This window comes from Pelobates fuscus, chromosome 6 (genome assembly GCF_036172605.1).
Source record: "Pelobates fuscus isolate aPelFus1 chromosome 6, aPelFus1.pri, whole genome shotgun sequence".
Lineage (NCBI taxonomy): Eukaryota > Metazoa > Chordata > Amphibia > Anura > Pelobatidae > Pelobates > Pelobates fuscus.
This window is the reverse complement of record NC_086322.1, coordinates 289,417,290-289,442,144: the sequence shown is the minus strand read 5'-3', so window position 1 is coordinate 289,442,144 and position 24,855 is coordinate 289,417,290.

Below are 24,855 nucleotides of genomic sequence, written 5' to 3'. Positions count from 1 at the left end.
CTATTTCTCAAATTTCTCTCTGATTTTGGGGGGACCTCTGGTGTTCCCTATTTATTATATTTTCATGGTAATGTATTTATACGTTTCCTTTGGTTATTCTTAGACCTTACACTAATTAGCTAATTTGTTTGCTATTTACTTATTTTCTTCTTTTAAGCTCTATATGAATCTAATTTTGCTAAAACATACCTTCACGATGTTGGAATAATGCTGCATTGGCTTTGATATCATGAATGTAATTATGTATATATATAGATCGCCTGTTTGCTGTTTTTTTTTAAAAAAAGCATTTCATGCTAATACATTTTCAGTCATTATGGGTCGTGACAAAAAAAAAGAAGAAAAAGGAATCTGCTAAGTAGAATGGATTTTCTGTTTTTGTGTGACATTAAAGGGACACTCCAGGCACCCAGACCACTTCTGCCCATTGGAGTGGTCTGGGTGCCAACTCCCACTACCCTTTTACCCTTTTCATAAACTGCAATAATTACCTTGCAGGATTAACTCCTCCTCTAGTGGGCACTTCTGTGTTTATAGCACATGAAAAGTGTGCTATAACGTCGCTGGATGTCTTCGCGCTAAGTGAGGACCTCCAGCATCGCTGAAATCCCCATAGGAAAGCATTGAAATTTTTAATGCTTTACTGTGGGGAAGTCTAATGTGCGTGCGTGGCATTGCCGCGCATACGCATTAGATCTCCCCCGCCGGCGGGCTGGCGGCTGCACATGCTCAATAGGTCTCCACCGCCGGTTCTGTGTTGTGTAGTTTCCCTAGTGGTCCTTTGGCTGCAAGGCAAGAACACCTCTTTCGCCATAGTTCTGCAGTAAGCCAGCACACAGTGACGAGGGATGATGCATACATCAAAGGTGAACTTGTGCTAATGGTGAGTGAAAGAGCCATGGAATTTATTTTCCTGTTCCTACAAGCATAGCCGCTTCCAGGTTGGTGACAGTCAGTATTTAAGGGGCCCGGTCAAGCAATGGCATCTGTATGGACTGGGCTCCTTTACTGACTCACTGTGAGGAACTGATATCAATCCAGAGCCCGGTACCAGCCTGTAACCCACTAGACCCCAGAGAAGCCTCCTTCCAGCTACAAAACTGTAATTAAATGGTAATTAAAAAGGCTAAATAAAACATCAGTTTAAATGTATGTTTGCATTTAAAGTTTGTGTGTGTGTATAGCAATGTATGTGTATGCAGCTAGATTTGTGCTTAACAATGTATGTATGTGTAATAGTTTATGTGTGTGTAGTAGTGTATGTGTGTATAGCTGTCTGTGTGCAGTACTGTTTGTGTGTAGTAGTGGCTGTAGAGTTTGCGTATAGCATTGTATGTGTGTATGTAGCTGTATGTATGTCTAGCAGTGTATGTGTGCAGCAGAGTTTGTTTAGCAGGGTGCAGTGGCGTACACACAACCCATGGGGCCCCGGTGCGAAAACTGATCCGTGGGCCCCCCCCCCCCGCGCTTACTCTGCGCGGGCTGGGGCAGCAACACATGGCGGCGGGCACCTGGTCGCAGGGCTGCGAACCGTGCGACCGCGGTATGTACGCCAGTGCATGCATAAACACATACACTTAAAGGACCACTACAGACACCCAGATCAAATCAGCTCAATGAAGTGGTCTGGGTGCCAGGTCTCTCTAGTTTTAACCCTGCAGCTGAAAACATAGCAGTTTCAGAGAAACTGCTATGTTTCACTGAGGGTTAATCCAGCCTCTAGTGGCTGTCTCATTGACAGCCGCTAGAGGATTTTCTGTGATTCTCACTGTGAAAATCACAGTGAAGAGACGCTGAACGTCCATAGGAAAGCATTGAGTAATGCTTTCCTATGGGCGGTTTGAATGCGCGCGTGGCTCTTGCCACGCATGTGCATTCGGAGCTGAGAGGCGGATCGGGACAGAGAGATCCCCAGCGCCAAGGGAGCCCGGCGCTGGAGAAAGGTAAGTGCTTTAGACACACACACACTCTCATGAACAGACGCACACATTTACTGACAGACACACACTCAGTGACAGACACACACACACTCACTAACACACACACACACACTAACACACTCACTAACACTAACGCACTCACTAACGCACTCACTAACACATTAACACTCACACTAACTAACACACTCACTAACACTAACACACTCAATAACACTAACACACTCACTAACACACTCACTAACACTCACTAACACACTCACTAACACTCACTAACACAATCACTCACACTAACACAATCACTCACACTAACACAATCACTCACACTAACAGTAACACAATCACTCACACTAACACACTCACACTAACACAATCACTCACACTAACACACTCACTAACAGTAACACACTCACTAACACAATCACTCACACTAACACACTCACACTAACACACTCACACTAACACACTCACTCACACTAACACACTCACTCACACTAACACACTCACTCACACTAACACTCACACTAACACACTCACTCACACTAAGACACTCACTAACACACTCACTCACACTAACACACTCACACGTTTTTTTTTTGTTTTGTTTTTTATTTAATCCCCCCAGCCTCCTTACCTGTGTGAGAGCTGGGGGGATTCCCTGGGGTCCAGTGGTGTTGCTGGTCACCCGGCTGGCGGGCGCGCGAGGGAGCACTGTCCCCTGGGTGCTCCCTCTTCAGCTCCCTCGCGCGCCGCGTACTGATACCGGAGCCGGAAGATGACGTCATCTTCCGGCTCCGGTTTCAGTGCGGTGCGCGAGGGAGCTGAAGAGGGAGCACCCAGGGGACAGTGCTCCCTCGCGCGCCCGCCAGCCGGGTGACAGCAGGGCCAGCCTCGGGGGGCCCGGAGGTGGCCGGCTCCTGGGCCCCCCAGCAGAAGAGGCTGGCCCTGTGGGTACATACCTGGGTCGCAGGGCGGCCGGGCACCCTGGTGGGCCGGGCCCGGTCGCAGCCGCGACCCCTGCGACCCCTGTATGTACGCCACTGGCAGGGTGTGTGCATATGTGGCAATGTGTCTATCAGTGTAACTGTGTGTATGTTTAACACAGTTTGTGTTTTGTATTGTGCGTGACAATTTGTATCTGTGTGTGCCTGTGAGAGGGTCTGGAATGCAAATATGTGTTTTTTTTACTGTGAATATGTTTCTCTGTGAGTCTGTGTAGTGATATCTGTGTCAGTCTGTATCTCTGTATGGTAACCTGAGAGTGTTTTGGGGGGCCCCAAAAATTCCGATGGGGGCCTTCCTGCTCTCTTAACCCCTTAAGGACAGAGCTTCGGAAGCTTGTCTTTCACTTTATGACAACAGCATTTTTTGCTGTTTGCGTTCAACTGCAATTTGCATTTGACTAAGATATTGCACCGACGCATATTATATACCGTTTTTTAAAGGACAGAAAGGGCTTTCATTTGATGTAACATATATATATATATATATATATATACATGCTTATTTATTATAAAAAAAATACAGAAAAATGCAAAAAAAATGAAAAAAATTGATTTTTTTTTTACAGTTTTTGCAATAATAATGTGTGCCTAATTAGTGCAGGTTAAGGAAAGTAATTAAAAATAAATTCATTTAGTTGTTCTGATTTACAGAATATATAATGTGTCTGGGATTTTCAGTTTTTTTTGGTAGTTACAGGTCACAAAGCACAAGGAGTAAAATAAACTTTTAATATGGAGCGATTTTAGAATTTGGTATGTTTGTCTTGTAAGCTTAATAGCCATAAAAGAAAACAAAATTGCCACACAAAAGTATATATTTATATAAAGTAGACACCACAGGCTATTTACCTAAGGTTGTTTTGACACTTTCTACGTAGCCATTTTACCGCCAACCTCTGCTAAATATTGGAGTAAAATTTGGATTTTCGCACGCAAACTTATAACAAAGAACTTCTCATGTGTATTTTGTAAAGTTGGTGTGTGCTATTCCTGTACAAAGTTTTATTATGTGTTCAGTTACTTCTGCTGAGTACAACGGTACCCCCATTGTATGTCTTTGGCACTATTTCGTGAAGCTACAGTGCCATATAGGAGACCTGTCCTTTTCAGTATTCACAGTAGAATTTTGAGAGACGGATTTAATGAGCCTATGCTTCCATTTGGGGTATTATAACAGTTTGACTGTTCAAAAAAAAACCACAAAGGCCTACCATTTGTAAAAGTAGACACTCCAGGGTATCTCATAAGGTGCATATTGTGCCTTAACATGCCCCCATTTTTTTACCATTACATGCCAAAGTATGTGGTAAAAAATAAATTTGTGCATTTTTTACATACGGATTGCATTTTTGCTGGGCATTTTGTATATTTCATGTGTGCCACTAAGTTCAAACCCCCCAAATTATGCTCAGCTAAGTCTTCTGAGTAAAAGGACACCCCCATTGTATGTCTATGGCACTATTTTGTGAAGCTACAGTGCCATATAGGAGACCAAGCCATATCAGTTTTTACCAAACTTAGAATTTTGACGCCGGGCCTATGTGCAATTTCCAAGCATCTTCGCAGGTTTTTAATTCAAACTACCCCACAAAGGCATACCATTTCTTAAAGAAGACATCCCAGGGTATTTCAAAAGGCATATTGTGAACCTTAGCGTGGGATCATTTTTCCGCTAGCTTGTACCAGGTGTAGTGGTAATAAGCGTTTTTTCTGCCTTTTTGACACACAAAGTGAGTTTGCACAGTATATTTTGCAAACCTTATGTGTACTACCACTGTATAATACTTCATATGTTGTTCAGCTATGTCTGCTGAGTACAAAAATACCCCCGTATGTACCTTTGCCAGGTATATGTGGACATCGGAGGGGCACATTTGGGACACAGCCATTCCATTTTTTTTTCAAACTTTAAATTTTTACGCTGTGCCCATGTCCCATTTTAGAGTATTTTACCAGGCTATATAAACCAAATACCCCATAAAGCCATACCATTTCTTAAAGAAGACATCCCAGGGTATTTCAAAAGGCAAATTTTGAACCTTAGCGTGGGATCATTTTTCCGCTAGCTTGTACCAGGTGTAGTGGTAATGAGCGTTATTAAATGTATTTTTTTACTTTCTAAAACTATTTTTTTAACTTTTGTTTTGCTTATTAATTTTTTTAACGTTTCCTAAACTTTCGTAAAACTTTTTTTTACAGATTTAACATTTTTTTTAAGCTTTTTTTTTACGTTAACCCCTAACTAGCAGTAAGCAGCACTAACAGTAAATTCCCCATTTTCCCATAACTCCCACCCACCCCAGCTAGCAAAATATTTAATTATACAATATTTAAATTAGTTAATTAAATAAATTTAACCCCTGAGGGTTAAAAAATAAATAAAAGTTAATCGTCAGGGGTTAAAAAAAAATTAGATCACAGTATAATACTGTGATCTGTATTTTGATCACTGTAGGCAGTGATCGACTGGCAGGGAAGGGGTTAATTTTTATTTGGACTGGGTAAAGAGTTTATTTTTTTTAATTTTTTACTTAAACGTTATTAAAACTTTTTTTTAACTTCATTTTTTAACTTTTTAAAGCTTATTTTTAAACTTTTTTTAACGTTAACCCCTAGTTAGCCTAATACTAAATCCCCCAATTCCCCACTAACTTCCACCCTCCCCAGCTTGCTAAATTTATAATTTTAAAATATTTAAATTAATTAATAAAATAAATTTAACCCCTGAGGGTTAAAAAAAATAATAATTAACCCTCAGGGTTAATCAGATCATAGTAAAATGTAATCCCTGCCAATTGATCACTGTAGTCAGTGATCAATTGGCAGGGAAGGGGTTAATTTTTTATTAAAATGGGTAAAGGGGGGGTAAAGGGGGTGTGGGATTTTAAATACACTTTATTTTTTTGTCACCAGGGGGCAGGATCAACACTGATCCGTCTCCCTGCACTTCACACTGAACCCCGAAGTGCAGGGAGGCGGAGGTGAGTATAGAGAGCACATGTGCCCGCTCAGACATGCTGTCAGAGCGGGCACATGTACTGGGGCAGCCGGATCCGGTGCTCCCGGTCTGCCTCTAATGCAGAGGCAGTCCGGAGCACCATTAACCCCACGATCGCCGCGATTGCGGCGATCTGGGGTTAATTTTATTTATTTTTTTAAATTCTTTATTTTTGTAGTGCAAAAGCTCCATACAGTCGCTTGGGAGGTACCCCAAAGGCAGTCCTCCAGCGCATCATAAAACATTTAGACATAGAGGTACAGGATTGAACTTGCACATTTTTTATAAAGTTAAGTTATGCGATATCCGGTGTCGATTGGCATTACTTAAAAATAGTCATAACATAAAATTAAATAAAGTAAGCTAATATAACAACGCTTAACTTTTCTGCTCGTGGGATAAGTGAGTAAAATGCTGTATCCAGCGTTATGGGAACTATGCGAGTAAGCTGTTGTGGTTGATTCCGTTTGGGGAGTCGCTTAAGGGACTCACGAATTAATGTGAAACCCCACTTTTAGTACAGGCTAGGTAAATTATGGGGTGAGTAACAGTTATGATGGCTTGTTCCTGACGCCCTCTTAAAACATTGCTTTTCAAACATAGAGTACGATTAACTTCAGCTATAACTAGCGGGGTAAAAAGTATAGTATTACTTTGGCGTGGTGATATCATTACATCATTACATGTTCTTAGGAACTACAAGCCGAAGGGGTAATTAGTGCAGGCTGGACCAAGGTAGAATCATGGATTGTTAAACAATAGCAGGAAGGGTTGCACCGCCTCTCCCTGGTTATTCAAATGGTTAATTTCACTACGGTGTAGGGCAGAACGTTACCCTTTCTCATGTTAAGTCAAAACAGGATAAACTGCAGGTTATGCACACTTTAGTCAGCACTACACATTGTTATTTGAGAAGAGTGTGAATTCAAGCTTAACACATTAACAAACGGTCGCCAACAGATATTGGCTAACGATAAAAAAAAAAAGGCAAAAACGAAAAATCAAATGATACTGACGTCTGGACAGTGTCCAAATGATAAACCCTAGGTAAAGGTACATAGCCGTTAACATGACTCTGGCACGAACGGGTAAGTCCAGTTCAAGTTCAGCCGACCCCTGACACCGGGAAACGCTGGTGCTCTGTTTGGCAGTTCCTCCTGTCTTCGGTGTTTCTGTGTTGGGAGTCTGTTCGTGTGACCTGTGGGACGTTCAACCGCTTGATTGCCTGGCGTGCAGCGTTGGTTAGGATGAGCTGGGTCTTGCTGCGCTTAATGCATAGCTTCAGGTGAGGTGGGGTGCTTATGTGGTCTGCTTGGTGGGCTTTTCCCCTCGTGTGAACTTGGGAGTGGGAGCATCTTGGTACCTTTTCCCGCCGTGGGGAGCGCAAGTATCTGCGTCGCCGGATGGCCGTTCTGGGAGCTTGAGGCAGGTATCTGTAGCTGCGGCGTCTCGTTGTGGGTCGGACCCATGATGCCACAGTTTTCACCGCCCGTTGGAGACTCATTCCGCGGCTGTGTAATATGGCCCAAAAGCTTGAGCAGATCTGGTCCCAGGCCCCCAGGAGGTACGTGGGTGGCTGGACACTGGTACTCTGCACGTTAGGTCGATGCTGGGCGGCCATTTTGGATATGCCTCGGCAGTTTGATGCCCTCGCTCACTGTGTGGTCCGTTCAGCTGCCCTCTGTGCCAGTTAGTTTGTCCAGTGTGGACCGGGATGTCCCCCACCGGTCCAAGGGGGGGGGGGGTTTGGAGATGCGAGGTCTCGTAAGGGTTCCGGTGTCGGGGAGAGCGGCCGCCTCTCCCCGGCCCTAATCCCAGTAGGCCGCACTTGGATTCCCGCTCCCGTAGCTCCGACAGGCTCCGGGGTGGTCTCAGTCAGGTCTGTGGGACACCCCCGACGTGGGTGGTGTACCCTCAGTGTTTTTCTGGCAGTATTGCCGTCGCTTTTACCCCGTTTTCGGCCCGCCAGGCAGGAGCTCGTGCTTTGCGTGTCTGCACGGCTTGGCGGCCAGGCTCCGCCCCCCCCTGGGGTTAATTTTAACAGGTGACGGACGAGGTCCGTCACTCGTCATTAACGCATTCCCCTGAGTGACGGACCTCGTCCATCACTCGTCGTTAAGGGGTTAATAACAGGTTACATTATAGAAGTCTATCATTACAAATCTTAAACAGCTATGGCCACAAATGTGTGAACCTAATTTTGAAAAGTCTGAAAATACATATAAAATACAGCTCATCAAAATTAAATTAAATTGCATGTCAAAATTAACTAGTGCACATCTTCTATTACCGCTGGCCATTATAATACAGTATTATTCATTATTCCACTGTTAGAAAGGAATAGTGGCTGCGCATCATCATTGAAAAATGTACGATGTCACCTTTTGAAAGTGAATCACAATAAGTGTTTTTATCCTATTATTTAAATATCTTCTAGTAATAAAGGCTTAACATAAACAAAATCTCCATAGACATCAATGCTCTAGACTTATTATGTTTTCTTAAACTCATAGTTTACCTCTATAATCGGCATAAACGGAGGAAAGCAAGACATCTAATTTGATTTTCTTTTTGTCCTATGATAGTTGGCAATGCAGGTTATCCATAGATTAACCATATGTTGCATAAGCTTTCATTTAACACTAGAAAATTAGTTCCTAACAATATTCTAGACCCAGTCCTTAAAGAACAGCTGTCATCAAATTTTCACTTCTTTTATTATATATTTTATGATCTGTTTTCGACTAGACTATGAACAGTAGTCTTAGAGACGATGAACAGCTTTGTTGTTAGACGAATGTGGACTTAACTGTGGGAAGTTTGTTAAAGGAACACTATAGCCACCAGAACAACTACACCTTTTTGTATTTGTTCTGGTGAGTAGAATCATTACCTTCAGGCTTTTTGCAGTAAACACTGTGTTTTCAGAGAAAATGCAGTGTTTACATTACAGCCTAGTGATACCTCCACTGGCCACTCCTCAGATGGCTGCTATAGGTGCTTCCTGGGGCAGGGCTGCACAGTGTGACTGACATTCAGCGTGTCCGCACTCTGCATGGAGACACTGAACTTTCCTTATAGAGATACATTGATGACGATGTGCTGATTGGCCAGCAGCAGCAGACTTGAATAAAAGTAAGAGTTTACTATATTTAGGGAGGCAAGGAGGGACCAGGGGGGGATAGATGGTAGTTTTAACACAATAGGGTCCGGAATATGTGTTTGGGTTCCTGACCCTATAGTGTTCCTTTAAGAAAGAATAAAGACAGGGTAGGCAGATACAGAAGGTGTAGTAGTGGATGGGAAGGCGGTGTGAAGGAATGTGCTACAGTCTCATTTTTTGTACCTTGTTATGGTTTATTTTGCTGTAAGGCTGGATTCATTCTATATGTATATGTTTTAGAAATGTTATTTTTGCGTAGTAAGTGGCTATGTTTTTTTAATCGATGTATTTGATTATTTTTATTTGCCTCACTTGAAGTATTTTATTTAACACATTGTATCAGAAAAATTTAGAAATAAATTTTTTTTTAAATTGACTTATTTAAAAAAAAATATATTTAATTAAACTTAATGATATTTTTAAATTATGTATATATATAAATGTTCTATTTTTATTATTTTGGTTAAACTTTCAGTTTATTACCTGGCTGATCAGCCATTGTGCGTCAGTCTCTTCTGTTATCTGACCAACTGCTTCTCAACCCAATTTACCTGTTGCTGCACTTTCACACTGAGCATCCCCTGTTACAATAAATCTCCCTGGTGGTACAGTGACATATTCATGTACCTTGGGCAGGAAATAGTACAAGGTAATCCTGGTATGCGCAATAAGCAAATAATTGTATTCAGCCCCTAGCTTAATTCTATTCTTTATCTAGGTACTACTGAGTCATTTTTTTCCATCCTCTCGATGTCTCAGGGTTCTTCACACTATAATATTCCCTGTCCAAAATCACAATCCCTCTCCATTGTCTGCCGGCAGGATAATAACTTCTTCATCCTTTTTCAATTCTCTTAATGCTCTAATTTCTTGCCTATTTAAATTCCATCTCTTGAAATACGACTGATTTCCTTGTATTTCTCTCATTACTGACTCCTCAAAGGCTGCCGTAGAATTTGTTTTAGAGCCTTTTTTCAAATAGATTTTTTTTTTTTTTTTATCTTCACACCGGTGTGTTTGATATCTCTATCCCTTCTTTTTATTTCTTTCCTTTGCAAAATATGTTTTAAGAGCTTTTGAATACATTTTTGTACATCGATATGTATTGAAAATGTATTTCTAATTTATTTCTCATCATATACTAATATAGGACATATATTTTTGAAGCCATAAATGAATTTATTTGGTGTATTTTTCACTACAAAACAGAAGTTGGCAAAAGTATATTTTAATATTTTAATTGTCTTTACTAGATATGTCCCTTTTTTATCAGAAAGTCCCATTAGGGATAACACAATTGGAGGAGAACCTTCCATAGAAGGAATGACCAAGGAATGATTGTCTTCGGAAGTCCGTGTGAGTGGACAAAACGTGTCACGTGATGATTGCAGGAGACGGTTCCGGAACTCCCCATGCGAAGGGAGCACTATGGATTGTGGATACAGGTGGAGGGAATTGAAATTCGGTTGAAATTTGATCGGGATTCAGCATTTGTATTTTTTGGAGCTGTGAACGTACAACTTGAATGTAATGGGTTTTAATAGTTTTGTATAATAAAATATATGAATTGTATAACGCTATTGGAGCCTTAGTGGGTTCTCTCTATTTATTGCTTAACTGATACAGATTAACCTGTGAAATGGAAGCCGAGTAAAACATCCCTCAGTGATTTTAAGCTGATATACCCAGAGCCAATTTGAAGTGGCTCTACTATCTGTGAGTCTATTTCTTTTGGGGAGGTTTTTATAAGGGAATCGAATTATACAGACAATCTGAACTATCAAGTGTTTGTTTTTCACAGATTGTAACCATATATATATATATATATATATATATATATATATATATATATATATATATATATATATATTATGGATGCACCGAAATGAAAATTCTGGGCCGAAACCGAAAATTTAGAATGCCCTTGGCCGAAAACCGAAACCGAAAATTTCTTTTTTTCCCCAAATGAAAAAAAGTGTTTTCCCTATAATTGTATTAATATTAGATTTTTTAATGAATTTAATTAATCTAATATGAAAAACTTCCCTTCTCCCTTATCTTTTAGTGGTCCCCCCTTAATATCTTAATATCAACTTCAGTTTTAAAAAATCTGGGGATCTACCTTTTGAGCCCCTGATTTATACACGAATAACGCTTCATTACGCTTCATTAAGTTGTTTTGATGCCTGTAGTATCCCTTTAAATGTAAAATTCACTTTAAATTCACTTTGACTTCTCACTGTAGTAAATAACTCTGTGAATGTAGATGTGTTATGTGGTAGTGCTGTGGTGTAAGTGATTTTTAAGCTTTTGCAAAACCCCAATATAGGTAGATGCCTTTATCTCTTTAAATGCCCGGAGTATCTTTTTAATGCTCAAAGTAAAACATTTTAACAAATTAGACTTGTGTAGGAAATGCAGATGTCTCTGCCGGCAAGATAATTATGCTACATTATTTAAGTTGGCACATGCCGGAACCGCATTTATTATTAATCTTCATAAAAAATTCAAATCAAGTAGCTAAGAAAAAAGTATCGGTTATACTAAAAATTTAACTTTCAAAGTCAATCAACATTTCATTATGAGAATTTGGTGATGGGAATAAATTCTAGCTGTAACTGATATAAACTGTCCAATTTTATCATTTTTACTTGCTTGGCATATTGACGCACTATTAAAAAAACGATTAAAACGGCCCTGTAATTTCTCTGGATTTTTAATATAACGTTTATTCATCTCTATTTTTTACAAATATAGATTTTTGTGCTGTGAAAAATAAAATTAATTGTCAAAATCAATGCCTCTTTATGCTGCAACTGGGCGCCTCCATCTTAGCTTCATGTCAGTCATTGTTCTAAGCTCTGTCCTTTGTACCTGGCAGTCAGCATAGAGAAAGCAGAGAAGAGGAGAAATGAAACAATGTTTCTATTTCTCCTCCTCATTTGCATTGTGTGCCCTGGTTTTGTCTTTTCTGAACTTGATTGTGATGCAATTTGCCAAACCTTTTAAAGGGACACTATAGTCACAAGAACAACTACAGCTTATTGTATTTGTTCTGGTGAGTATAATCAGTTTCTGCAGGTTTTCTTTTTGCAGTAAACACTGTCTTTTCAGAGAAAATGCAGTATTTACATTACAGCCTTACATTACAACCTTCACTGGTCACTCCTCAGATGGCTGCTAGAGGTGATTCCTGGGGCAGTGCTGCACAGTGTGACTGACACTCAGTGTCTCCACCCTTTGCATGCAGACACTGAACTTTCCTAATAGAGAGGCATTGATTCAAGAAGGACGACGATGTGCTGATTGACCAGAGCTGTGTTTGATTTGCTGGCTTTGCCCCTGATTTGCCTCCTTGACACTCTCAGCCAATACAATGCTTTCCTATTGGCTTTTGTTCAACACTTCTGATGATGTCAGCCAAGCAGGCAGATCAGGGGCAGAGCCAGCAGCAGCAGACTGGAATACAAGTACGATTTTGCTATATTTAGTGGGGTAAGAGAAGACATGGGGAGGGGGGCTGGTGGAAGATGGCGTTTTTAGCACTATAGGGTCAAGATTACTTGATTGTGTTTCTGACCATATAGTGTTATTTTAATATGAATTAACAGAGCATCTCATAAAAAAAAGGTTACCACACGTTTTGTGTGATTTTCAATCTATTAAGAAAATTAAAATATTAATAAATGAGAACACGTTTATCTACACATTTTTTATTTATATATATATACATATTTATTTTTTTTTAAATGAAGTAATGATTTTCGGACGAACTCCTCAGGAATAAAACTCACAGTAATATGTTCCATTGGGTTATTTTGTCCTAAAATTTGCAATTTGTATGCTGTGTATTCCAAGAACATTAGCATTTCTTTAATATGTAAAAAGAAATGTTGCATTTACTGTGCAGTAAATTTGATTAAAGCCTATTGCAGGACTTCCCGTTTAACAGTAAAAGTATCTCAGCAGCTGTGTTACAGTGACATTTAAAGTGACGGCCCATTGGCAGAGACTAAATACTTTCCTTTAGAACGTAGCAACTATGCCTCAATGCTGTTATTAATCATCTTAGACGTTTACCCTTGTAATTGGCAATATTTTAAACGGGTTAGAGTCTTCCTGAGAGATTCCATCCTATAAGTCAATCCTTCGAGCTCTCTGTTAAACACTAGATTAAGATATAAAGTGAGCTGTAATTCACACCAAGACCTTACTAAATATAGATGGGGCTTATTCACTTAACATAAAGTTGGGGTGTGATGACGATCTGGTTAGAGCCAAGACTGTTTATTTATTGCTGTAATTTTTAGGATAATGTCGATATGAAATTAAATATGAAATTCATTTTAAATTCTTACTTTAGTAAATACGTTTTTTTTTTTTTGGTTTTTGTTTTTTTTGTCATACATCATGATTAGCGGATTGACTCAGATTATTCAAATCCATTATGATGTATTAAAAAGTGTTAATTCTCTTGGTTAACAGAATTCCATTCCATTTGATTGCTCCTTAGATATCCAAGATATCGATAGCTCAGCTCCTATTATACTACCTACCTGCAAACCCTGTCAATAAGCTCATCCTTTAACAATGCACAAGACACATTTTAGGTAGCCGATTGATCATAGTCACCTTGAAGCTTGACCTTGACATGACCTCAATTGAGACCTTGAGATTCTGCCCATTTATTATAAGATTCTGACAATGTGCTCATTTATTCAGACACACAATGGGAGTATATTTATCAGTCAGGTTTATTCACTAAAATGAGAATTGCTGGAAATTCAAACAGAATTTAAAGTAAATTTAATATTTAAAGGGAATATTTAAAAAAACTGCAATAATTACCATTGCAGAGTTAAGAGACATGGGACACTGCACCCAGACCATTTCAGTGAGCTTAAGTGGTCTGGGTACATATGGTGTCCCTTTAAGGCCAAGTAAGGAAAACTGAATTCCTGAAAATTCTCACTTTATTAAATAACTCTGAAAGTGTTCAGAAACGTGATGGTTAAATATTGCCATTATTATTATTATTATAGTATTTTTTTAAACTATTTTTAATTCAGAAAGTGTAAAGGGTACATACAAATGTCACATCAGCATAGCATTAGACAGTATTTCACAATATTTTGATCACATTTATTAAGGTGACTTAAAAAGTGGCCATTTTTTTTATAGTAAACCCAAGTATTCACAGAAATTACCATTAAAGAAGAGATGGACAAATTTACAGTGGCAGGTAAAAGAGAACTGAAACATAACATGTTTTTGTCGGAAAAGTGGCTGAAAAATTCATAAATCTTTTGTGTTGTCGAAAAAGTGGTCAGTGGACAAAACCAGCAACAGCTAAAAAAAACAAATAGATTAAATTAATTGCACCTAAAATTCTCAGAAATTAGAAGTAAAATGTTGGTGACCCTTTGATATATTTCACCCTAAGAATATTACATTTTACGAGACTATAAGAATTTGTCCATTAATTCGGAGAACCCTAGCATCTGCTCATTCAGAATCTACCCATTCATTCAGAGAATTTACCCGTTCATTCTGAGACCATGAAAATCTGCCAATTCACCCTCGTATTTTGACAATCTGCCCATTCACCCCGTGACCCTGAGTCCACTTACTCTGAGAAATAATCACACATGTTCTTGCTCGTATGATTGCCCCATTTTTGTCTTACCTTTATATTTTATTTATAGAGATGCTCTCCAAAAACCTTCTTTAATTTCCTATTATCTTAGTCTCTAAAAAACGATACACATTATAAACGGTTTGTGTCATGGAACTTGAGTAGGACAGTCAAATTAATATGTGTGTGAGATCTTGGGAATTTTTCTCAGCTGTTTCTGTCAACAGATAACTGTGTAAATGATCATATTTTACGATGTTCTTCTCGTATCAATGACAGAGCTACATAATCCCATCTGTAATCTTTGCACTAGTGCAAGATTTCTACTGTAAGAACTATGACCACTGGGACTGTCCCAAGAGTCGAGACGTTTTTTGAAGAATTTGAAATTTGTCCTTCTACCCCGAGTGTGGTCCTTCCCCTCTTCACAGACTTTGCTAAAGTTCAATAACTAAGAACAGAAAACAATGCCCTCAGCCAATTAGCTAAGCCCTAACAGGTCAAAAGCATGTACAGGTGGAAGGAGAACTTCTACTTTATCTATATCTACGAAGAGTGAATCTGCCATTCAAAAATCATTTGGCTCTTAACTGTGGAGCAAGAGAATTCTGGTACCATAACAACCACAACTCGTTCTAGTTATTAAAGTGCTTACAGTGTTCCTAGAGGCTTAAAGCAAGATTAGAATGGAGTTTTATTTTGCATATCCTATTCAAGGACATACTCATTCCACTATTTCTGAAGGAGAGTTTAGGAATTTCCAATATCTCTCCTGAGCCTTAGACCTGCAATGCAGGACTTGCTCATTGGCTGAAAGGGTCAGCTAATTGCCCTCAGCTAATGAGTTAAACTCTGCAATACCAGGCTTAGCTCAGACAGAGAGCTTCTGTCTCTCTATCTTTACATGGGAAGGTGGATAGCAGCGGACCCCAGTTAAGAAGTCAAATTGTCCTAAAACGGTTTGACTAATTACAATGGGTGGACCCAAGCGCACTCCTGACACCATAACCACTATAGCACACCAGCTCAACAGGAAACGTAGTATTTAAAGTAGGTCTAACAAAAATTAAAAGTTTGACTCATCCTTTTACCTTATTTGCACCACAGTAAGAGAAAAGAACACAAGTTAACTTATTTTGTTTAACTTTACATCCCTTTGCTTGATTTGATACAAATACAAACCATGAAATTAATTCCCACAGGTGAATGTTTATCTTCCATATAATAAAAGTGTTTGCAAGTTCAATAAAGATTATTTTATTTCCTTGGAAACCAATTTATTTTTTTCCCCAAAAGCTCCTTACCCTGTCAGACTTGTAAATGTAGATTAACTACCTTCTGTTAGGCAGGTAATTATATCGTTGTTTACCATGGTTAGCGTCTAAGGTAATAATGGGCCTAAATATAATCATTTATCTCTTTTACAGGCAATCCATTACTAATATATTATGACAGTATTTCCAGTTGCGTACCGCAAAATGTGAGACACAAACTCTCACTTGGATCTATTTAGATTTTTCTCTATTTAAATTTCTTAGAATAAGCCATTCTATCATATTTCATACTTTGTTTTCCAAAAGCGCATGAGGAATTGTTGCACAGTACAGTTTTGAGACACTAATCCTCTAAGTGCATCCATTTGTACACTGTACCGATCTACTGGCATGGTCATTTGGTGGAGATGAGGAAGGTGGTAGATTTTTGTCTCTGTTCTGTGTCGAATAATTAATGAACGTTTGACTTCATGGAAAAGATTCTACTTCTGCTTCTTCGTTTGTTTTTTGACTCTTCAAAGCACCTTCAGCTTTGCACACTGTGAAAACTCAAAATGGTTGAACCATTTTTTCTGAAAAAAAATAAATTCTGAATGGCCGAAATTTGGCCAAATGCCAGTTCGGCTCGTCAGAATTTCATTACTAAAAACTGATCTGTGAAACAAATCAAACAGCCCGGAAGGACGTTAAAACGGACCATATATCATGTGTATATTTTGCCGTACACTGATATGAGTATTTCTTTGCCATTTGGCTCACAGATCAAATGAGAAAAATTAACAAACAGAGGGAAAAAAGTAGGAGTAATAAAAAGAATCTATATATTATAGAAATATACGGGGGCGTGGCCTGGACGCTGAACAAGATGGACGCTTAAACACAGTGCTCCGCTCCACCAAGCCCTCACCAAGCACTCCACAATAAGCCACAGCCGACAAATGGGCCGTAACCATCGCTCAGATCACCCCCAAACCCAGAGGGGTGCACACCCGAAACCCCAACAAGGTCCGATGGACGGATATGTGCAATCCCAAAGGGGTCCGGACAGCGAGGCCTAGACGACAAGATACGCACCGCCATCGCCGGCCTCAACGGCAGATACTGAACCATCAGCCTTGGACCGCATAGGGGAAGAACTGCGCCTCATAGCAACATCAATAGCCACTAAAACCGACTTACTATCGCACACCACCGCAATACAAGATGCCCTCCGGGCGGAAATAGCAGGGATTCGAACGGAGGTCGGAGCTCAAGCAGGCCGCATCCAATCCCTGGAAACCTCGCTTAAAACGCAGGCAGCTAGGATTACCACGACGGATACAGCGATCTCCCGACAAGGAGAGCTACTACTCACCATGAGGCGCACCATGGAAGACCTCGATAACAGGGGCCGACGATGTAACATTAGAGTGCGTGGAGTCCCTGAGACAGATGGAGGAGAGAAAGTAGAAGAGCTGCTGTCTGCCCTATTCAAAAGCATACTGCAGCATTAGGCCCCACCGCGCTTCAGATTTGATAGAGCGCACAGAGCTTTACGACCAAGAGCACAGGAAGAAGGCCCAAGAGACTTAATCTGCTGCCTCCATTCGTTCCAACTTAAAGAGGCAATAATGCACAAAGCCAGGGAAAGACCCACGTGGCCCTACCTGGGCGCTCAAATTGCCTTATACAATGATCTATCCCCCATGATGCTAGATGCAAGAAGGGCACTCCAACCAGTAACGTCTATCTTCTGTGAGCGCAACATCCCATATAAATGGGGATTCCCGTTCGCCCTCCAGGCACGCCACCATAATGGATGGAACTCTGCTCGAAGCCCCGACGAAGTCCCGTGCCTAGTGGAAGAGCTGGTTCTGCCGCCCACCCCGGTCCCTAACTGGATACTAGACCCACTGGGACCGAGACCCCGACCACAGCGGATGCCCCAGAGGCGCAGAGGAGGATCCCCACCAGGACCCCCACCGAGACAACGCCCGGATCGGGGAGACCACGTGGAGTGAGTACACTCACCACCCTGCTGGCCCCAGTCACCCTAGCAGTTGCCCCACCAGCCCTGAGCCTCGAGCTCCCCTCCCAGAGACAGCCACAACCCGGCATGATCCGAGGGGCCTCAACTACTCCCACTGACACCCGACGGGCGGGATAATACGAGATGCTTTGGGGAGGGGGGATATGGGTGAGCACACAGCTATAGTAGTCCCCCACATCCAGTTCCCGACTCCTCTCTAAGGGACTTCAGATAAAGTACTATGCCCGCGCCCCCCCCCCCCTCCCCCGGGAGAATGGAGGGACACTGAAACACGGAAATGGGTAAGCCACCCCACACACCCCATAGGTTAAGGGGGACTTTGGGTGGTATAAGGGGCAGACGGGAACCATCCACAAAGAGGACCCTGGAGCCAGGAGAATTCATCCCAAAGCCAGACCTAGAGGAACACAGCTGCAAAACGGCCCTCCACAACCAGAGATCACTGGGACTAGCTATGCTACAGAGCACGCAGTGATAACTGCACCCACAGGCAACCATTTGGGCCCAACAGTCTCCAGTGACTAAAAGATTTAAGCCACATTGCTGACCATGAAGAGGTTAACTGTGGGAAGGGACCCATTAGGCACAACAGGGAATACACTCCTAGCCCAAAACCGTAATCCGGGAATGGAGAGGGACACCCCCCCCCCCCCCCCCCGTCTGTCCCCTCTCCCCCAAAGGCTGATGTGGAACATGCACAGCACCTCCCATACTGGGCTTAACATTTCGCCTTGTAACAAGGGGGGGAGTAAATATATAAACAATCTCCCCGAACCCCCATATGCACAAATAACTCTTAACAGCCCCAGGACACTCTCATTTACGAGGGGTCAGCAATGGAAACTTGGGCACAGCAGGGGAGGGATGGCTGTGCCCAATGAAATTATAGGGGAAGCCAAACCTCCAAAACTGGGAGGGGGGGTGGATACGGGTCTGGACACTGGGCGGGGGTGGGATGGAAAGGGGGAAAGGATAGGGTGACACCGGGGAAGCGATATGTTTTCATTATGTTAAGGCCTGTTTTGCCGAGCTTTTTAATTGTTTTTATGTTTAACATGGAATGCTTTCATATACGCAGGCTACAAGCACCTCGGGGCGAGGTGGAGGCTGACCACAACCTACCTCCACACCTAGACAACATACACTTGGAAGGTACTTAGGCCACGTACCTCAACCCACACTCGTGCACTGTTTCGAATTGTGGATCTCAAGAAGGGCTGCATCCCAGTCTGGAAACTGGGGCGGACCCTCAGGGTACCCCACCGTCGCACGGGTCTCTTCTTTCAGATGACAAGACACGACTGGGAGGCTGAACCTCATCCCAGTGGTGACGCCCTCACCCACGGGCACTAACCTTGACTTCCTTCTTCTCATCTACTTTTCTCTCCAACCTCTTCCCTCTTCACCTAATTGACCCAACGCATCCCTCTCACCCTTCCTACACACGCGTCCACCCTTAGATCTCCTCTGGGTCGACTTGCCTTGTTGGGCTCCCGCCGCTGCTCTGCCGTGCCCGGGCCGGGGGTCGGGGCCCTCGCTTGGCTTCCCTGGGGGAGCGGGGAGAGAGAGACCTGAGAGGACATCCACGAGACAACCACAGAGGCCAGCCCCGGAATCGAAGCAACCATGACATACCAACCAGATCCCATATCCATTCTTACTTTCAATTGTAGAGGACTGAACATCCCGGAACGTAGGGCCCACCTGCTACGCGATCTGTGGAAAAAGCACATTGCAGTAGCACTGCCCCAGGAAACACATTTCCGAACAGACGCTGCCCTGAAACTCCAGAACAAGACTTACCTGAAGAACTATTTCTGTAACCACCCAACGCACCACAAATCAGGTGTGGCCATCCTCCTAACGGCAACATTAGAATTCCAAGAGATGGATGCAATATGTGACCCCCTGGGCCGATATCTGTTCCTGAAAGGAAACATACTGAGCAAAACGTATACCTTCGCCTCCATATACGTGCCCAATAGAAGACAAGCACAATTTCTTAGAAGCACCTTGACTAAACTACAAAATTTTGCGGTACCCTTATCCTAGGGGGCGATTTCAACGTACCTCTCGATCCTATTATGGACTCATCAACAGGCCATAGCAGTATTTCTCAACCTAGCATCCGTTCAATTAGAAGGTTGCTGGGCGACATGGGCATGGTAGACTGCTGGAGGACCCTCAACCCAAACACAAAAGACTATACATACTACTCAGCAATACATAACCATTACTCCCGTATCGACTACATATTCACCAGACAAATCTGGCTCCCACGATTACTCTCGGCCAATATTGGGCCCACTACGTGGTCGGACCACGGGGCGGTCCGTATCACGCTGGACTCTCCACTTTTTAGACCTGCCAGATGGACATGGAGGCTCAATGAAGCGTTGCTCCTAGACCCGGGAACAGATCTCGAGAGACCTGACACACTACTTCCAAGACAACGGAACAACAAATACATCCCCGATCTCGATATGGGAAGCACAGAAAAGCATGATCCGAGGTTCGATCATTCGTATCGCTTCCCAAAAGAAGAAAAAAACACAAAAATAAATGGCTGACCTTTATCAAAGGATCACCACCCTAGAAGCGCAACATAAAAGATCCCAATTAGTGGCGACGTACGCAAGCCAGAAGGCAACTTAAGGAACTCTTGACGAAGCATTACTTACGCTCCTTACAACAATGACCGGATGGATTCCCCACAACATACTATAAAACCTTTACAACGATGCTACTACCATGGTTGACAAAAGCCGTCAACGCGATTGCAGAAGGCGGGAATTTCGGAGCCGAATCTCTGGCAGCAACCATAACAGTCCTTCCAAAACCGGGCAAAGACCCGATGTGCTGCGGTAGTTATCGCCCGATCTCCCTTCTAAACGTGGATACCAAGCTATTTATGAAAGTCCTGTCAAATAGGCTCCAAGCTCCATTACCGGGCCTGATACACATGGACCAAACAGGATTCATACCAGGACGAGAAGCAAGGGTCAGCACACTACGCTTATTCGCAATACAACACCTAGCGAAGAGATCACAACAATGCCTCCTCCTACTCTCCACAGATGCCGAGAAGGCATTTGATCAGGTACAATGGTCATACATGATAGCCATATTACAAGAAACGGGAATAGGGCAAAAATTCCTCACGTGGATTAGAGCCCTCTATAGCAACCCCCGAGCAGCAGTTAGAGTTAATGGAGCACTCACAGACGACTTTAAGATCTCTAATGGCACGCGACAAGGGTGTCCCCTGTCCCCGTTGCTTTTCGCCATGACTCTAGAACCCCTGTTACAAACGATCCTCCAAAACCAGGACGTTCAAGAATTCCCCTGGCAGGGAGTGATGCATAAGGTGGCCGCATACGCGGATGACCTTCTCTTCTTCGTCAGCAGCCCAAGAACCACGCTACCATGCCTACTGGCAGAGTTTGAAAAATGTGGCCTAATCTCGGGATTCAAACTCAACCTTTCCAAATGCGAGGTGCTGAACGCAACGCTCCCAGAGGAGGACTATAACACACTAGAGACGTTGTTCCCTTTTAAATGGTGCAGTAACAAAATGAAATATCTTGGATTGTGGATAATTCCAGACCCGAGAGACCTATACCACCACAACTACACACCCCTATTAAAGACGTTAATCACAGACCTGACAAATTGGTCATACCCGCACATCTCCTGGCATGGACGCATAGCGGCCCTTAAAATGAACATCCTACCAAGACTCCTCTACCCCTTCCAGACAATCCCGATCGCCATACCAACCTCATTCTTCGCCAAACTGAAGTCAGCAGTCCTACGATATGTATGGAGAGGTGAACGCTCACGACTTAAACACAAAACACTATGCCTACCCAGACAACACGGAGGACTAGCCTTACCCGACTTTAAAAAATACTATCAAGCCAGAGTCCTACAACGTATACTAAATTGGCATACGAACACTGAGCAGAAACAATGGGTAACCCTAAATACCGAAGGGAACAGTGCAGTTCTACACTCCACCATATGGGACACGGTGAGGCACAACACAACGACGCAAGGGGAAGAAACAGGACTGGTGGTCCAGACGTTGCACAGTTGGAGACCAATTAGAGAGCAAAAACATATATCACCAACACCAAGCCCTCTACTACCAATCACCTATAACGACAAACTAGGGAGAGGAATCCCCACAAGAACATGGCCATTTTCGGAAGAACAGGGACATATACCTATACACACAGTCCTTCAGAATGGGAGGATACATCCCCTAGACTCGCTACTAAACGGCAAACCATGCACCATGCAGACAATACTCTGATATCTACAACTGAAACAGTTCTACGACACGCTTCGCAATAGAGAGCGCTTAAACCGAGAGCTCACGTGGTTTGAGGAGTGCTGCGCAAAGGACATCGAGCTCGACAAAACGATCTCCACACTATACCAACACCTCCTAACCGGACACCTCACAGAACACGACACGTTCCGCAGAAAATGGGAGACGCTCCTTGCGAAACCACTCACACAACAACAGTGGGACAAAGCGTTACTCTGGCACTACAAAAGCACTATTAGCTCACAATTCCAGGAAACAAACTACAAGCTGTTGGTGACTTGGTATAGAACTCCTTCACTCCTTAATAGGATATTCCCAGTGACATCGCCATTGTGTTGGAGATGCCTGACCCTAGCGGGGCACCACGATCCACGTCTGGTGGGAGTGTGGCGCAATCGTTCCTTACTGGGAAATGATCAGACTTAATATACGAGAGATCCTGGGCGAGGTGACTGAATTGACAGCCGAACTGGCCCTACTCCACATATCACCGATGCCAATCTCCCGATATAAAAGATCGATCTTAAGACACCTATTGAATGCAGCCAAAGCGCTCATACCAGTATACTGGAAAAAAAATGGAAATACCCCGGAGAGAAGAAGGGATACGCAGAGTGGAGGAAATACAAGGAGCGGAGGTGATACACGCATCTCTCCTAGGCAGAGCCAGCAAGCATGCGGAGACCTGGTTACCATGGTTCATGTTCATCTCTAGGGGCCTCTAGGGGGATGATAGCAGGACCACATGTGGGGGGGGGAGGTACCGGCGGGGGGGACGGCGGGCGGAACCAGTGCCGCGGCCTCTCGGCGTCGCGGGAGCACAAGGCAAAACAATCCCACTCACCCACCCCAACTCTTGCCGCCCTTATTCCCTCCTCACCCCCACCTCACTCTTCTTCTCTCCTTCATCATTACCCTAAATGACACGCCAGAAAACACCTGCACTAATCATAGATGGACGGACGTATACCCAAGCCCTCACATGCCTCACAACAAAACAGACGACAGCTCCATAAGGCACACCTGATATCAGACGTACTAACACACACTGAGGCGATACTTACACCTTAAACTAACACAAAAAAACTTAGGAAGAAACATCAATTACTGAGACCACACACAGATCTCGCCCAATAAAATCAGCAAAACAAAACCTAGCTAACACGCAAACGCATATGCCCCAAATATAGCAAACCCTGTAACGTGAGGCGACAGATGAGCTGAAAAGGGAAACACGCCCAGTTGACTATTGTCAGAAAGTGCTCACCAATAGCCACACGGATATATGAGGACTGATAGTAAACGACGAACGGAAAGGAACCTTTTCCCCTAGAGGGGCTGTAGCTAACCTCAATAATGGACACTGACATGCCCTCAAAGAAACACTACACCACAAAGCCTCCACCGAAAGCCCAACAACTGCAACAATGCATCTTGAGACGGTGAAAACATCTTAGACATGCTAACATACACACTGGTACTACTCACGATATCTGCAAAATGTTATATAATTGTAACTCAATACAGGACCTGCGTGTCCACAAGGATGCAGAAATATACAAACATACATTTTTCCACTGATCCTCCTTTTTCTCTCTATTGGTCACTTGATCTGTGAATACAATCAAAATTTGGTGACTGTCCCCTAATTATCTTTATCTCATCAATCATTTTTTTTTCTTTGGTACTACGGGTGGAATACAGAAACACAAATCAAAATTAAGATTCTTGACCACTGCACATTTCGATTGGTTCGTGGTTTGGCTACATTTTCGGATTTCGAGACTTCGAACAATCAGTACGGAATGAATGAAACTCCAAGTCATGTCACTGGTCCTTGTGTATGCATGAGAGAAGTCCAAAGCAGATGCTGTGAGAATTCAGGATCTTATTTCGATTTCGGTCACATTTGCACAGCGAGATACTGTAAGCATCTATTACGCATCACGGAAGAAGATTGCGGCTCAGATCAGCCATCACAAGTTATAAGGCCACTGGAAAAGTGGTAAATTTTATCAGACAAAAGCTATTTAAAGCACCACCTTTTATAATATTTCATCAAGAATTGACTTGTCTATACAACAAAAATGTCCCTTACTTTCTCCAATGTAGATTTTTTTTTATCTTATTGGAATTTCAGTGAAATTCAAACGCAATTTATACGTTTGTTTGTTTTTTATTAAAAAAAAATTCTATTAAGCTCAAAAGTAACAGCAAACTTTAATATCTACATAAATAGTTTCTGTCATTGGTTTTATTTAAAAAATAAAATCAAGCATGGACATCTGTATCTTAATTCCAAATGGTTTACAGTTACATGATTCTCAGCCTATCTATTTCATTCCTAGAATCATGGGAGTTGTAGTTCAGCAACATCTGGAGGGCCGGAGTTTGGGAAACCCTGGTATAAGCTTTCTATAGACCTTTAAAAAAAAAACAAATGTTGACTTTCAGTCTCTTCCTGCATATCATTATAATA